Source organism: Patella vulgata, chromosome 6, assembly GCF_932274485.2.
Source record: "Patella vulgata chromosome 6, xgPatVulg1.2, whole genome shotgun sequence".
Taxonomy (NCBI): Eukaryota; Metazoa; Mollusca; class Gastropoda; family Patellidae; genus Patella; species Patella vulgata.
In genome coordinates, this window is record NC_065884.2 from 31,504,967 (window position 1) to 31,522,345 (window position 17,379).

At 37.2% G+C, this 17,379-nt stretch overlaps 1 long non-coding RNA gene across 2 annotated transcripts in view; it reads right to left on the reverse strand.

Moving 5' to 3' along the window:
* Positions 1-515: 515 nt before the first annotated feature.
* The window catches only part of LOC130013244 (uncharacterized), a 34,067-nt gene continuing 17,203 nt past the window's right edge, over positions 516-17,379 (reverse strand). For both annotated transcript variants that reach the window (XR_008788622.1, XR_008788621.1), the window contains 2 exons: positions 2,392-2,457; positions 516-2,226 (listed from right to left, as the gene is read on the reverse strand). This is a non-coding gene — a long non-coding RNA (uncharacterized LOC130013244). The remainder of the gene's footprint in view (positions 2,227-2,391; positions 2,458-17,379) is intronic.

The window sequence follows — 17,379 nt, forward strand, 5'->3', positions numbered from 1 at the left end:
AACACGCTTCTAATAATAGATTGTATTTTGTAAAAGGGAGTCATGACATGTATTTAAAAATTTTCTAAAGTTGTTGGTGTTGGTACTGTACATTCTAATTGAGTGCAACAAGACGTTGTCTCCCCTTAGACCACAGAATCCTCTCGTTTTGTTTACAAATTATATCGGAATATTATAACTTAAAATGTAGGAATCTGTCAAATAGAGGACATGTAAATGTATAATAATAGTGTGTAATCGATGTCTTCAAAATTCTTTTAAAAAGGGGCATACCTAGGTCTACTGTGTACTACTTATAAACATGATGTTCGTAACATCTGCCACTGACTGTAACTTACAAATTCTAAGATACTGTTGGCAGCTGTTGCTGACTGTAAGAAATGTATCTGTTGCCGACTATGATACAAGACATGACATGCATATGTTACTCCCTTTATCTGTTACTGACTGTAACACGCATCTATTACTAAGACCCACATTGTGTACCCGATACGAATTGTAAAACAACAAATGTGTTACTGTAAGACACCATGTTTATCTGTTACTGTTAAACACGGCATGTATATATTTATAAGTCACCTCGTGTATCCGTTACTAACTGTAAGACACGGCTTTACAATAGGAACCAAAACATAATAATAATAATAATGATGATTTTTGTATCGTGCAACTATTCAATCTACTAGGGAATGCATTGTCAGATATTTTCTGGAAGTGTATTCCACACAATTGATGCGCTGAATCAAAAAGTTTTGGATCCAAATGATTTCAAATTACGGAAAGGTACATCCAATAATAGTTTCCCTTCTGATCTTAATGATCGTTTAGGTTCATACAATGATACTAGATTTTGAAGATAACCTGGCGCGGATTTTTTTATCGATCGATAGGTTAACGATAAGATTTTAAAGTTCATCCTTTCTCGAACATGGAGCCAATGTAATTTGTTCAAGACTGGGGTGATGTGTGATCTTGATTTAGTTTTTGTGACAATGTAAGCAGCGCAGTTTTGTAATCTTTGGAGTTTTGAAATCTGTTCGTTCGTAATACCAGTTAGTAATGAATTACAGTAGTTGATTCTAGAGAGGACAAAGGATCAGACTAAGGTTGCAGCAGCGTCTTCTGTTAATAGATGACGAATGAACCCTATCCTTCGAAGATGGTAATGTTCACATGGTTTTCAAAACTAAGACGAGAATCGACAAGAATTCCAAGATGTTTTACAGTTCTAGACACAGAAATTTCAGTGTTTCCAATGTTGATCGATCAAATGTCACATTTCTTAAGTCTGTTAGCAGGACCAATGGGAAGAAACTGATCTTAATGATCGTTTAGGTTCATACAATGATACTAGATTTTGAAGATAACCTGGTGCAGATTTGTTTATCGATCGATAGGTTAACGATAAGATTTTAAAGTTCATCCTTTCTCGAACACGGAGCCAATGTAATTTGTTCAAGACTGGGGTGATGTGTGATCTTGATTTAGTTTTTGTGACAATGTAAGCAGCGCGGTTTTGTAATCTTTGGAGTTTTGAAATCTGTTCGTTCGTAATACCAGTTAGTAATAAATTACAGTAGTTGATTCTATAGAGGACGAAGGATCAGACTAAGGTTGCAGATTCCAAGATGTTTTACAGTTCTAGACACAGGAATTTCGGTGTTTCCAATGTTGATCGATCGAATGTCACATTTCTTAAGTCTGTTAGCAGGACCCATGGGAAGAAACTCTGTTTTTTCATCGTTGAGTTTAAGCATTTTGACATTATCGAGACACCCTTCCAGAGGACAATTTGATCGATCGGAAGTGGCTTGAAGCTGTCAAGGAGTTGAGAATCATCACCATATAAATGATACAGCAGTTTATGACCATGAATAAGTTTACCTAACATCTTTGTATACATTGTGAAGATTATCGGGCCCAAAACGGATCATTGAGGAACATCACATAATAGTTGCTGTCTTCAACATACTGAAATCGTCAGGTGAGATAGAATGAAAACCATTTTAGAATGTAACCAGTTAGTCTATTGACGACAGTCGATCCAGTAGGTTGCCGTGGTCAATAGTATCGAAAGCTGCTGATAAAGCCAAAAGGACGAACCACTCCTGTCTTTCCATCATCAACATGTAGCAGGTTTCTATTCACAAAGACGAACAAAACACCAGGTCATGGGTTCAGGATTTTATTTTGGATCATCAATTTAGTATACAGATAAAAAAAACTCTGAAAGACATAAAGAAATGTATAAAATTCAAAAATAGTAATAGTTTACACTATATACATATATTTAAAATAGTGGCGGGAAATCATTGATTTGAAACAACGGAATGTATAAAATGGCGACCTAGTGTCCAGATAATTCAATAATATATACATACAAATACATACCCTATAAAATGGGAGTTTATAATAATTCTGATTATTCCCAAGAAGTTTACCATATAAAATACAGGACTGAAATTAAGGATATGATTAAATTAACACTAAATAGCTGAGCGTAGAATATTCTCAATTACACAAACATACTTATGGAAATACTTATATAAATATACTAATAACTTAATTATTTCAGATATAAAAAATATTCTAATTACAACAGTGAGGCTGATGTCCCCCGCCGAAATCCCCAAATAAATAGATGACACATATTAATTAATCGCACATCTATTTTTTTCAAAAGTATCAAACTGATTATCAACTATACACTAAGTTTCATCACTCTCTATCAGATAGAATCAAAGTTATCTTGTCCCAAAGCATCTACCAAGGAAATTGCTTATCTCTGCTTAGCTTTAGCTCGATATGTTAAACAATGAACTCAGTCAAGACGAACATCTACATGAAGTTCAAACATTCTACCTCAATTAGAAGCAGAGTTGTTATATTCCAAAGTCTTGACCAATCAAAATGCTTATTGCTCCTTAGCCTAAGCAGAAAATTCTCATCATCGAACTAAGTCAAGGTAAATGTTATTACGTCACTCTGAGAATTGACCGTCACGTGACCATTTATGTGTGTGTTGTGTAACCATTAACCGAGGACCTTGTATTAATTGGCATAAATGAGGACATCTTAAATTTAGCCGATACACACAACAATTTTTCTTGATAAAAAATGCTAAACACACCGACGGTACAGAACCGCTTTATCGAGGTATGAATTATGATCAAGTGATTTTTACAGTCTTCGGAGCATGCCTGAATAGCCAGTACTATATCAAACTGAGGACGTCCTCGGTTTGGGCCATGTCTGCAAATAGAAGGTTTAAATCCTTATGGTTGTCCTCGATAAGGACCATCCACAAACACTCATACACACACACAGACAAGGTTTTTTATCGTACCGACTTTAATAATGATGATCGACGCTTAGCCCAAAATGCAATCGCTAAGTTCTCGGTTCAGAGTGGATCAATTTGACTTTAGTAATGATAATCGAGGCGTGGCCCTAAATTAAATCACTAAATTCTTGGTTCAGTTTGGATCAATTTGAATGAAATTTTCAGCAAATCCCCATTACATTATCTAGTTTCTAACCATTATAGTGAGAACTGCCAGCTCTTTATCTAATCTCCCATAATGTATCGTTAAATTACATCCCACTTCTACCTCGTTGCCAGAGGCAACCTTTGATAAATCTTTCCTGTTTATTTCCAATACAGGCATAAAAGTATCTGTGTATCAGAAAGAGTACTTTTCATTTCCGACAAACGAACACTTTTATACAAGCAGTGAAAATAAGCAGGATGAAAACAAATGCCTAGAAAGTCATAAATTTTATTACAAATAAATTTCAGTGGATGAACCATCCGCTGATGGACACTTCACCTGGATTGACCCACGTTTTGCAGTATCTTTTAAATTACGTTTAATATAATTGCAGTCCTCTACGCCAGGGACAAGTTGTTTTGACGATGTGGTCGATTCTATGTTCATGTCATCTATCTGTGGAATGGGCAGTTTTGGCGATGTGGTCTGCTCTATTTTCAGATCATTCGGAGTGCAGTCTAAAAAAACATGTGACTGTTTTACGCTCAGGTTAATGCAGCAAGACGCACGTGTAAATGCAATACTACTCAGATCGTTTCTCCACTGCAAAATTATTCTGCCATGAAATGTAACGTGTGAGGTGATTTTGCATGGACAGCAGTCGAACTCCATCAAGGCATTCACCTAATGAATGCCTACAACAAGTTTGAACATTTACCTCAACTAGAAGGAGAGATATTGTGTTCCAAAGTCTTGTCCAATCAAATTACTTATCACTCTGCTTATAGTGTGGTATAACAAGTCATCCCGTAGGATTTGTATGCTAAAATTGATTTTTTTGTTGTTTTGGGTTGGTGTTGGACCAAACTATCCAAAAATGTTGGGGTTCAGATTTTCCGACCCCTTGTCCCCCCTGGGAGAGGCATTTTTGAAATTGGGACCCCTATGAATGAGGACATGGCTATCTCCGCCAATAATGGTTGGATTTTCATGATCTGAAGTTCATTCTTGTGTTTTTTCATCATGATACACTTAAAGCGATTGGAAGTAATTTTCATTGATTTCCGGGGGAGAATAACAATTTCCGGGGGAGAATAACAATTTCCGGTGACAAATTTGGATTGATTTCAGCCAATAATTTGTAGATTTTCATGATCTGAAGTTTATTCTGTTTTTTTTTATTTTTCATCAGGCCGACCCCATCTATGATACACTTAAAGCGAATGGAAGTAGTTTCTATTGACTTCCGGTGGGAAATGCCAATTTCCGGTGTCAAACTGGGATTGATTTCAGCCGATAATCATGGGATTTTCATGATCTGAAGTTCATTCTGGGGTTTGTTCATCATGCTGACCCCATTCTAGGGTTCCAATTTTTCGACCCTTGACCGCTCTGGGAGGGGCCTTTGTGAAATTCGGACCCCTCTGACCAAGTCCATGGCAATTTCTACCAACAATGACATTGTTGGATTTTCATAATCTGAAGTTCATTCTGGGGTTTTGCCATCTATGATACACTTAAAGCAAATGGGAGGAGTTTTCATTGAATTCCAGTGGGCAATACCAATTTACGGTGTCTCAGCCTACCACTTTTTGTGGATTTTGAGGCATGGTAAAATGATTAATATGGTCACTTTTGGGTGACTGGAATGTTCTGTCATGAGATTCAAGACACTTTGACATTTGTAATAAGTAAACAAGTTTAATATCAAAAACAAAAAGAATCTTAACAAGCAAGATCCTATCTTAGAAGTAAATATATATATATCAATTATTCATCATCCTCGTCCTCCTGTACCACACTATTACCCTAAGCAGAAAATGCTTATCATGGAACTTAGTCAAGGTATTGATGTGATAAAACTATACACCAAGTGTCCTCACTCTCTCTTAATTAGAACTAAAGTTTTCGTGTCCCAAAGCATCAACCAATCAAATTGCTTATCTCTGCTTACCCTTAGCAGAAAATTCTCATCTTCTAACTCCGAACTTCATCAAGGCATTCACCTAATAAACACCTATGCCACGTGTGAAGATTCTAGCTCAATTAGAATGAGAGTTATTGTGTTCCAAAGTCTCGACCAATCAAATTGATTATTGCTCTGCTTACCCTGAGCAGAAAATGCCCATTATCGAACTTAATCAAGGTATTGATGTATTAAAACTATACTTCAAATTTCATAACTCTCACTTAATTAGAACTAAAGTTATTGTGTCCCAAAGCATCAACCAATCAAATTGCTTATCTCTGCTTACCCTAAGCAGAAAATGCTCATCTTCAAAATCCATCAAGGCAATGACCTAATAAACACCTACACCAAGTTTGAACGGTCTAGCTCAATTAGAAAGAAAGTTATTGTGTCCCAAAAAGTGTGACAGACAGACAGAAGGCGGGGGACAAAAATAATGTGATTTTTTGTACAATCAGGAGCCATAATCCTGGAAGATATGGTCCGATATGCGCGAATATCGAAAGGAATCAAGATCTTCGGGTTAAGAACATACATTTTAAGTTTCATCAAAATCAGATAAAAATTGTGAGTTCTAGAGGGTCCACAACCTTCGTATTATATACTTTGACACAACTTGCGTACAAAAAGAGCGGCCATTTTGTTGGACAGTTTCATTTTAATTTTTCCGAAATTCGTTGTCAACCTTCATTATGGTGGAATGGTGATATATTTAAACGGTTTTTAAAATCGGAAAAAAAATTGTGACCTCTTGAGAATCCCCAAGCCAAAAATGCGATTTTTAAAACAATCAGGGGCCATAATCCAGGAAGTTAGGTTCGGATATGCGCGATTATCAAAAGGAACCTTGATCTTAGTGTGTAACAGTGATATATTCACAAGTATTTTTAAATCAAATAAAAATTGTGAAATTTAAATTTTGTACAATCAATGGCCAGGAAAGTAAGATCCAATATGCGCAAAAATCTAAAGGAACCAAAATCTGTGGGTTAAAGTTACAATTTCATATTTTCTAAGAAAGTCAAAACATAATTATACTATTCAAAAAAAGTAGGGGATATTTGATTTTGGGGCATAATACTAAAATATGCAAATGACTACGAAAAAGGTCACTATAGAACCTAACAGAAGAAACATTTCCAGTTACATGTGACGCCCAAACGCACCAATAGCTACCGCATGGAATGCAGGTGATGCTTGGGATCATCATGGGGGTCCAACCCAAGATTTGCACGACTCTGACTTTGAATGTTACAGTCATTGTGGCATTGAATTCCAGGGTGGAAACATCAGTTTAATTGTTTTAGTGACCAGAAAACAAATTTTGATATGCGTCGGCTTACCCAAAATGAAAGGTTACGTGCCCTTGGCATGCTACAGATCGGCACAACACAGGCGGTTGTGGCGCGGACGATGAATGTTTCTCAGTCTGTCATAAGCAGGCTATGGTCCAGATACCGTGATACACACTCTGTACAGGACAGACCACGCTCAGGTCGACCAAGGGGGACAACTCAAGCCCAGGATCGATTTATCCGTACCATGGCCTTGAGAAATCGTGTCATCACAGCAAATCAGATCAGCGCTCGTCTTCAAACAGACACTGGTGTGAGAGTGAGTGGCCAGACGATTCGGAATCGACTGCATAGGGGTCACCTTCGCGCCCGACGTCCTCGCGTGATCCCTTGTTTGAGAGATCATCACATTCAGGCAAGACGTCGTTGGTGTAGGGATCGTCAACACTGGGATAATCGACGCTGGAGCAATGTGATGTTTTCAGATGAGTCAAGGTTCACTGTTGATTTTTTGGACAGACGTAGGAGGGTGTGGCTTCGTCGAAACGAGCGCTTCCAAGACGTTAACGTCATCAGACATGATCGATTTGGTGGTGGTTCTGTTATGGTGTGGGGAGGCATCACTGTTGCTGGAAGAACGGCTTTACATGTTGTTGCAGGGCGTGTTACAGGCCAGTACTACCGGGACAACATCTTGGCAGTCCATGTTGTGCCTTTCGCACGACGTCATGGCCGCCGTTTCATCTTCCAGGATGACAACGCAAGATGTCACAGGGCCAGGATCGTTACAGGTTACCTCCAACAACAGAACATCACCACATTACCTTGGCCAGCACTGAGTCCCGACCTCTCCCCATCGAGCATGTCTGGGACATGCTTGGACAGAGGTTACGTCAACGTCAACAACGTCCTGCCAATGTCCAAGAACTTGCTGCTGCGTTGCAACAGGAATGGGACAATCTGGACCAAAATGACCTTAGACGTCTCATTAGGAGTATGCCACGTCGGATCAATGCTTGTTTGGCAAACAGAGGAGGATTTACCCGTTACTGACTTGGTTGTGATGCTGTGGTAACTTTGCTGTTTGACCCCGGGTATCATTTTACCCTTATAATGGTCAATCTGTGCCTTACTTAGTCTAACGATCATTTGGAATAAATCGATGAATGTGAACTTCATTTCATTTTGTCATTTGTTTCTTCGTCAGTTTCATTAGGTGACTTTAATAACACTTAAAAATCAAATATCCCCTACTTTTTTTGAATAGTATATTTCTATGTCTTTTGCTCAATAGGTTGTCAACTCACTATTATACGATCATAGGTTATCTTTCTCACACTTAAAAATCTTCACACCGGAAATAATAACACAATTACCTCCCTTGTTTTCCTATTCCCGAACATGGAATAGCTATCTTCAGATCTTTGAATTTGAAGTTGAAAATGATATTTTTGCCAATTTCTCAACTGGCAATAGTGAATTATAGGATTAATAGGATTATTCTTTAACAAGGTAGGACTGTTTAGGGCTTTATTTTAATACATTTTAAAAATATAACTTAAAAATATGAAATTGTAACTTTAACCAGCAGCTGCCAGGCAGGATACGCCCACATTTTCGAGAGATGGATAGAGAACAAGATAAAAAGAAAGTAATTTTTCCTACAATCAAGGGCCATAATTCAGGAAATTACAATTTGATATGCGCAAATATCGAAAGGAACCGAGATCTTTGGGTTATAAACTTACATTTCAAGTTTCAACAAAATCGGATAAAAATTGTGACCTCTATAGGGTCCACAACCTTGATATAGCATATTTTTATGCTAATTGAGAATGAACAGTGGTCATTTTGTCTGTCAATTTTGAGCCGATTTTCACGAAATTCGAACTCAGCCATCCTTAGGGTGTAACGGTGATATAATAATCAGTTTTTTAAATCGGATAAAAATTATGACCTCTATAGGGTCCACAAGCTAAAAACGTGATTTTTCGTACAATCAGGGGCAATAATTCAGAAAGTTACGGTCCGATATCGAAAGGAACCAAGATCTTTGGGTTATCAACTTACATTTCAAGTGAAAATTGTGACCTCTAGAGAGTCCACAATCTTGATATACAATATTTTTACACTATTAGCGTACGAGGGGAGGCCATTTTGTCCGGCAGTTTTGGTTCGATTTCCACGAAATTCAAACTCAACCATCATTAGGGTGTAACAGTGATATATTCAAACATTTTTTTTTTAATTTGGATAAAAATTGTTACCTCTAGAGGGACCACAAGCTTAAAACGCGATTCTTCATACAATCAAGGGCCATAATTCAGGAAGTTATGATCTGATATGCGTGAATATTGAAAGGAACCAAGATCTGTGGGTTATAAATATGTATTTCAAGTTTCATCAAAATCAGATTAAAATTGTGACCTCCAGAGGGTCCACAACCGTGATATACCACATTTTTACACTATTAGCGTATTAGAGGGGTGGCCATTTTGTCCGATTTTCCCGAAATTCGAATCCAATCATCTTTACGGTGTTACGGTGATATGTTCTAACGTTTTTTTTAAATCGGATAATAATTGTGACCTCTAGAGAGACCACAGCTAAAAACACGATTTTTCATACAATCAAGGGCCATAATTCAGGAAGTTATGATCCGTTATGATCCGAAATTCGAACTCAGCTGTCCTTAGGGTGTAACGGTAATATAATAATGCGTTTTTTAAATAGGATAAAAATTATGACCTCTAATGGGTCCAAAAGCTAAAAACGCGATTTTTCGTACAATCAGGGGCCATAATTCAGGAAGTTACTGTCCAATATGCGCGAATATCGAAATGAACCAAGATCTTTGGGTTATAAACATACATTTCAAGTTTCATCAAAATCAGATGAAAATTGTGACCTGTAGAGTGTCCACAAGCTAAAAACATGATTTTTCGTATAATCAGGGGACATAATACATGATGTTTTGATCCGATATAAGCCAATATCGAAAGGAACCAAGATTTGTTGGAGATAAACCTATATTTCAAATTTTGTCAAAATCAGATAAGAATTGTGACCTGTAGAGTGTCCACAAACAAATTGAGGACAGAAAGACATCTGGACGGACAGGGGCGACGACAATATACGCACGTCCACATGAAAATGTGGGCGTATAAAAAATCAAATGGAGTTTAATGAGTATCAACCGGGATAATGAAGATGTACATACGCCCGCCATACATTATGCTATAGGGTGAATTTGGTCCAAACACCAACATTACAGTCTACTTTTTATTTCGAATTTAAAGTACTTTTACTAGTAGGGGAGCTAGGCCTAGCTGACCGTTGTTCCTAAACTCGCGGACAAAATTGGCACTATACCTAATGGAGGCACCATGATGGCTGATGATCAGGATGGGAATTCTTAAGTTGCACATCCCCTGGGTTTAGGGGCTGTACGCCCCGAAATTGTGATAAAAGTTGATTTACTTCAAATTTTTCCGGACAAAGTTAATCTTCGCTACGTATGTTCATGCTGCTAAGTTAAACTTTAAAAGTGCCCTTCAGAACAAAAAATCCCCTGGCTTCTGGGGGGTTGGATGGTCGAATGGTTAGCATAGCACGTGCGTGCTGTATCATAAGGCCTGTCATTGAGTCAACTGGCGTGGTTTCAAATCCCCGGTTGTACGTGACAAGGAGTAGGGTCGCCTGTCCAACCTCGTGGGTTTTCTCCGGGTCCTCCGGTTTCCTCCCACTGCTCAAGACCCCTACGAGCAAGCGAATTATTGAAATAAAATTAAACCATATGTTAATCCCGAAATGACCTAGTTTGTGTCGAGTGGACGTTAAACCCCATTTTTCTCTCTCTCCCCTGGCTTCTGGCTTGATTCCTTTTTCAGCTGATAGGGTATGGTCCCAAAGTAAAGAAAACAAAACTTCAGAACAAATAATCCCCTCGGTTCCTACTCCAGAACAGGTTCCAAGCTGAACACATCACAAAATCCCGGTAGAACTAGTAGAAGACTGAGTTGTTTCAAGTATGGCGGACAAAATTCTTCTTTTGTGAGAATGGTGCCACAGTTGATCTATAAATAAAAAGTGCCCTTCTGGGCCCTGTTTCACAAAAACTTGAACTAAAATAGATTTTAACTAAAATCAAAACTGAAATTTAAAATTTTATGCGTTTTAATAGATTTTAGTTAAAATTGCTTGTGCTCGCGCAGTGCACAATTCCGGTGAGGGCACTTAGGGTGTCAGCATACATGCTTCGGAACTGAAAACTATTGCCAGGTTGAACTAACCGTTACAATACCAATGAGGAGGGTTTCATACCTTGTAACAATGTCTGCACATGGTCAGACAGTCGTAGAGAGATGAAATAAATAAGTTTATTGCGTCTAATTTTTTTTGAAATGTATAGGTTGGTTGACCTTGAACTTGCATGTCGCTTTCGTGACCTTGGCATTTGATTTACTCGCAGGCTTCAATGGAAATACTGCGTATCGATAAACTAAATCGCTTGAATTTCGTAGTTTTATGGTATTTTGGATAACAGAAACTATTGAGAAATTGTCACAAACATGTGATATTTCTGACTCAAACGATTAAACTAGACTAAAGTATTGTCGATTTTTAAAAGTATTTTTAATAACTTTTAAACTAATACACGAAATAACCAATGTTCCGATGCCTAGATTTGAAATGTCAGTCCCATGGACCCTTTCAATAATAATTTGAAAATGCAGAAGTGCCACACTCCTTATTATAATGCCTTAGATTTATCTTACTAAATTAATGATAGGTTGCCAGGCAACAAAACATACGCCCACAGCAGCTAAATCGTCCGAGCAGTCCACAAGGGTTGTCACATATTTATTCTTTTGTAGGTATGACATTTCGTCGTTTGAGGGTTCACAAGGCTTTTTCGTTTTACTAATTCAAATAATGCATATAAATTTCAACAGATCGGATGATAACTTTTGTCGTTCGAACATTCACAAAGTTCAACAAACAAAGTAAATCAAGGGCCATAACTCTAGACATAATTAACGGAAATTGCTGACATTCAATAGGCTTCTTCATTTCACTAATTTAAATGATGCATATGAATTTCATACAGATTAGGTGATAACTTCTGTCGTTCAAGCGTTCACAAGATTCAACAAAGTGAAACAAGGGCCATAAATCTAGATGTAATTAGCGGAAATTTGCTGAAACTCAAAAGGCTTGTTCGTTTTACTAATTTAAATGATACATATAAATTTCATACAGATCGGATAACTTTTGTCGTCAGAGCATTTACAAGGTACAACAAAGTGAAACAAGGGCCATAACTCTAGATGTAATTAACGGAAATTGCTGAAATTCAATAGGCTTCTTAAATGTTTTACTAATTTAAATGATGCATATAAACTTCGTACAGATCGGTTGATATCTTTTGTCGTTTAAGCGTTCACAAGGTGCAACAAAGTTAAACAAGGACCATAACTCCAGAAGAAATTAACGGAAGTTATTGAAATTAAATAGGATTCTTCATCTCACTAATACAAACAACATTTATCAATTTCAAAACAATCAGATGATAAATGTAGTCTGTAGAGTGTTCACAAGAAATTGTGGATGATGGACGGACGGACGGACTGACGGACGGGTGGGGGCGACGGCAATATACGACCACATTTCCATGTGGGCGTATAAAAATGATTTTTTTCCCCCCAATATAAAATACCCTTGGCTCCTATATAAATCATCATAACCCCAAAACCATAAATACTTTGCATATGGCGTATCTAGCATTATAGGACTGAGTGGTCCAGTTCCTCTGGTTTCCTTCCACTACTAAAAACCCTCACGCTCAAGCGAATTATTTAAATGTGTTAGTGCCGAAATGTTAAACTCTCTCTCTCTCTCTCATTTTAAACAATTTTAGGCCTACAAAGATATTTTTTTAGACATTAGATATCAAGTGGGTTAAGATTGTTTTTTTTAGGTTTTTTTTGTGGGGGGGGGGGGGGGGTCTATTAATTATTTGAAAATAGTATAATTTATACTTGAATCATGGTAATATATAAAATAGTAACAAAGCATTTTGTTTACTGTGGTTTAGAGAGGTTTTTTTGTTCTTGGTGGTTTTAATTTGGGGCTTCATCTAATTGCTTATATTGTCTTACAATAAAATAAACGGGTGGGCCGCAGCTATATTTCCCATGCAATGAAAAGAAATTAAATGAAAATTAATTTGGTGAATAACTCGGTAATTATATAACTCGGTCCATTGGCAATATTATCATTATTCCAAATATATCTATATGTCGCAATAGATCTCACAAAGTAGCTCAAGTATAGAATGATAAAACAAGGGAATGTATGGGCTTTTCTACTTTCCCCGTTTTCTCTTATGTAGTGGAGCGAGTTTAACTAGTTCTATCACATACGTGACAATGGCTGACACCAATATTGCCCTTTAACACCAAACGATATGAGTAGGACTCCAACTATTTGCTGAACACCAAACGATATGAAAAGAATTTCAACTATTTGCTGAAAACCAAACGATATGAATAGAATTTCAAGTATTTGCTGAAAACCAAATGATATGATTTTTGCTGCATGAAATCCAATGGCCATATCGCGTTGAGGTAGGCAACAGCAGCAAACGGGACCAGTGAGTTTGGGATTTGTTTTCAATCAAACCAGATAAATTCATATCTTCCTTCAACTAACTACCAGCCATATCGTTTGACGGGAAGTTGATTTTTGACCTTCGCGTTGCTTGACGGCCACATTTTTGCTATGAAGGCGGTTCTCTGTATTTTATGAGCGATAGAACTGTTTAACACGCTCCAGAGGATATCTGACCATTCAAAAAAATAACTGAATGTCATTAAATAAGAGAAAACGAGGAAAATAGAAATATATTCCCTCGTTTTTTTCATTCTATACTTAATAAAAACATGGTAATGCACGGTCTATTTCAATTTTTTTCATTTTCTCATATAACAACTTTTGGTCTTTGAAGGAATTAACAATTAGCAGAAATTTGCGCGTATATCTCTTATCGCTCGTTACTTCAGTCAGTTATATAGAAGGATAACTCGTGTTTTCCTTTTGCTATTGTCACTTCTTTTTCTTGAAATCTTCATTATGTATGTATCGTAGCAATGATCTCTGTGTTAAAATTACTTTGGGACCATACCCTATCAGCTGAAAAAGGAATCAGCTTGGAACCAGTTCTGGAGTAGGAACCTAGGTGATTTTTTTTTTTGTTCTAAGTGGTGTTTTATTTACTTTGGGGCCATACCCTATCAGCTGAAACAGGAATCAAAGTGGTCCGTCATATTCGAAATCAACCTTTCTATCGGGGTCAGTAAGAGGCGTTCTGAAGTGCAGAAACCAGGTGATATTCTCTTCTGAAGGGCACTTTTTATAGGTCAATTGTGGCACCATGCTCACGAAAGAAGAATTTTGTCCGCCATACTTAAAACAAATCAGTCTTTTACTAGTTCTGCCGAGATTTTGTGATGTGTTCAGCTTGGAACCCGTTCTGGAGTACAAACCCAGGGGATTATTTGTTCTGAAGTTTTGTTTTATTTACTTTGGGACCATACCCCATCAGCTGAAAAAGGAATCAAAGTTGTCTGTCATATTTGAAATAAATCTACGTACTCGGGTCATAAGGGGGTTTTCTGAAGCCAGAAGCCAGGGAATTTTTTGTTCTGAAGGGCACTTTTAAAGTTTGCCTTAGCAATGTGAACATATGTAGCGAAGATTAACTTTGTCCGCAAAAATTTGAATTAAATCGACTTTTTCTGCGATTTCGGACGCGTACAGCGCCTAAACCCAGGGGATGTGCAACTTAAGAATTCCCATTCTGATCATCGTTAGGCATAGTGCCAATTTTGTCCGCAAGTTTAAGAATAACGGTTAGCTTCCTCCCCTACTATACATGCACGCCAACGTGTGCACGGGACCTCAGTTTTATATTCCATCCAAATAACTAGATGCTGTCCATCACCCCCACACACTCCCACACTTATTACACCACTGACAAGGGGAAACAACGCTGGAAAGTTTGGGGAACTGTCTAGGTCAACACAGGGATCAAACCCCAGACCTTTTGATTGGTGAGCCACGGAGAAGGGGAAGTGACGCCGGACTAGGGTCACACCCTAGGCGCCTGGTAAGTGAGCCAGCCCTTTACTGAGTCACCGCGGCTCCCTTGCACACTGATGATGACACTTGCATACAAGCTGTACACGTACAATGCCCCACCCCCCTCCCAACTATAATGTATGACATATGGTCATCTTCATTATACAGGTTTTATTTTATTTCTCTTCATCACAATATTGTCACTTCCATTACAGTATTATTTAGTTTTGGCCATATCTAAAACTAAATATCTGTAGATGCTATGTTTCAGTAGGCCTTTAGCCTCAAATCCTATCTGAACAAAAGTTGAACTTATATAGGCCCTTGTCTGAAGTTAAATCCTATTCAGTTTATTGAACATATTCTTTAAACAAAATACTGTTATCAATAATTATCGATATTTTCCATAAAGAGAGATAACTCCTTATAACATAAATGGATTTCTGAAATTCTGTATGTTCCCCTGTTCATTATGTTTTCTGCATTTTGCTTTAAATCAAAATTTAACCAATAGCATATTCTTTGGATAGGATGAAGGCATCCGGTGTTTTCGCCAATATTTCATTTTATGTCAACTTCACAACTGTTAGTATAAATATAGCATTTACTTGACAATTATCACAATTTTCATCTGGCTCTAAATCGAGTTAGCGCAAATGTTTTGCTTGGAACTATCTGGATTTGTGTTCCTGGTGTTATAAGCTTTCTAAAAATGTATAGTTTGTTTATTAGGGAGGACCTTGTAGTCGAAGTTCACGCTAGAAATTTTGGCTTCAGGCCTATTTATCGCTTGTAAAACTTAAAAACACGTACGTAGGCCCCTATGCAAAATTTTTATCGCTGCATTAGTAGGCTACACTGAGCCAGGTAGGTTTATTTATTAATTTGTCTTAATGTCTTCATGTATAGCCTACAATTATTTATGTACAAATGTTATTTGCATTAAACTATAAGATCACAGGCACTTGAAGGGATTAAAATAAAACTTCTTACTACTGCTTGACTATATATTATACTATAATATATAGTCAAGCAGTAGTAAGAAGTTCTATTTTAATCCCTTCAAGTGCCTGTGTATAAGATGCATTATGTAAGATGCAAATATCAAAAGGAACCAAGCTCTTTGGGTTATAAACATACATTTCAAGTCATTTGCTTTAAACTATAAGATGCATTATGTAAGAGCTAAATTTGCCTAATGCAGATCTTTCGTTTGGCTCGGGCAAAATGTTATATAAATCATTAATTAGACATTTATTCACATGCCAAGCCCATAATCAACTCTACAGACAGACCATCAGATGGTTTTGATTTTCAACTGATTTAAACACAATTGACAAACTTGTTAATAATTCAATTAAACAAGCATTTGCCATGCAAGATATGTCCAAATATTTTGCAAGAGATGGACAGAGAAAGAGCTAAAAAAAACAAGCCAACAGTGAGGCTGATGTCCCCCGCCGAAATTGCAAAATAAATAGATGACACATATTAATTAATCGCACATTTATTTTTTTCACTAAGTTTCATCACTCTCTATCAGTTAGAATCAAGATTATCTTGTCCCAAACCATCGACAAATGAAATCGATTAGCTCTGCTTAGCTTCAGCTCGAAATGTTAATTATTGAACTCAGTCAAGACATTCACCTAATGAACATCTACATATACATCAAGTTTAAACATTCACCTAATAGACACCTATGCCAAGTTTGAACATTCTACCTCAATTAGAAGGAGAGTTATTGTGTTCCAAAGTTTCTACCAATCAAATTGCTTATCACTCTGCTTACCCTCAGCAAAAAATGTTCATTATCGAACTTAGTTAAGGTATTCATATAATAAATCTATACACCAAGTTTCATCAATCTCACTTAATTAGAACTAAAGTTATCGTGTCCCAAAGCATCAACCAATCAAATTGCTTATCTCTGCTTACCCTAAGCGGAAAATGCTCATCTTCGAACTCCATCAAGGCATTGACCTAATCAACACATACACCAAGTTTGAACATTCTAGCTCAATTAGGAAGAGAGTTATCGTGCCCCAAAGTATCAACCAATCAAATTGCTTATCTCTGCTTACCCTAAGCGGAAAATGCTCATCTTCGAACTCCATCAAGGCATTGACTTAATAAACACATACACCAAGTTTGAACATTCTAGCTCAATTAAAAGTTATCGTGTCCCAAAGCATCAACCAATCAAATTGCTTATCTCTGCTTACCCTAAGCGGAAAATGCTCATCTTCGAACTCCATCAAGGCATTGACCTAATCAACACATACACCAAGTTTGAACATTCTAGCCCAATTAGGAAGAGAGTTATCGTGTCCCAAAGCATCAACCAATCAAATTGCTTATCTCTGCTTACCCTAAGCGGAAAATGCTCATCTTCGAACTCCATCAAGGCATTGACCTAATAAACACATACACCAAGTTTGAACATTCTAGCTCAATTAGGAAGAGAGTTATTGTGTCCCAA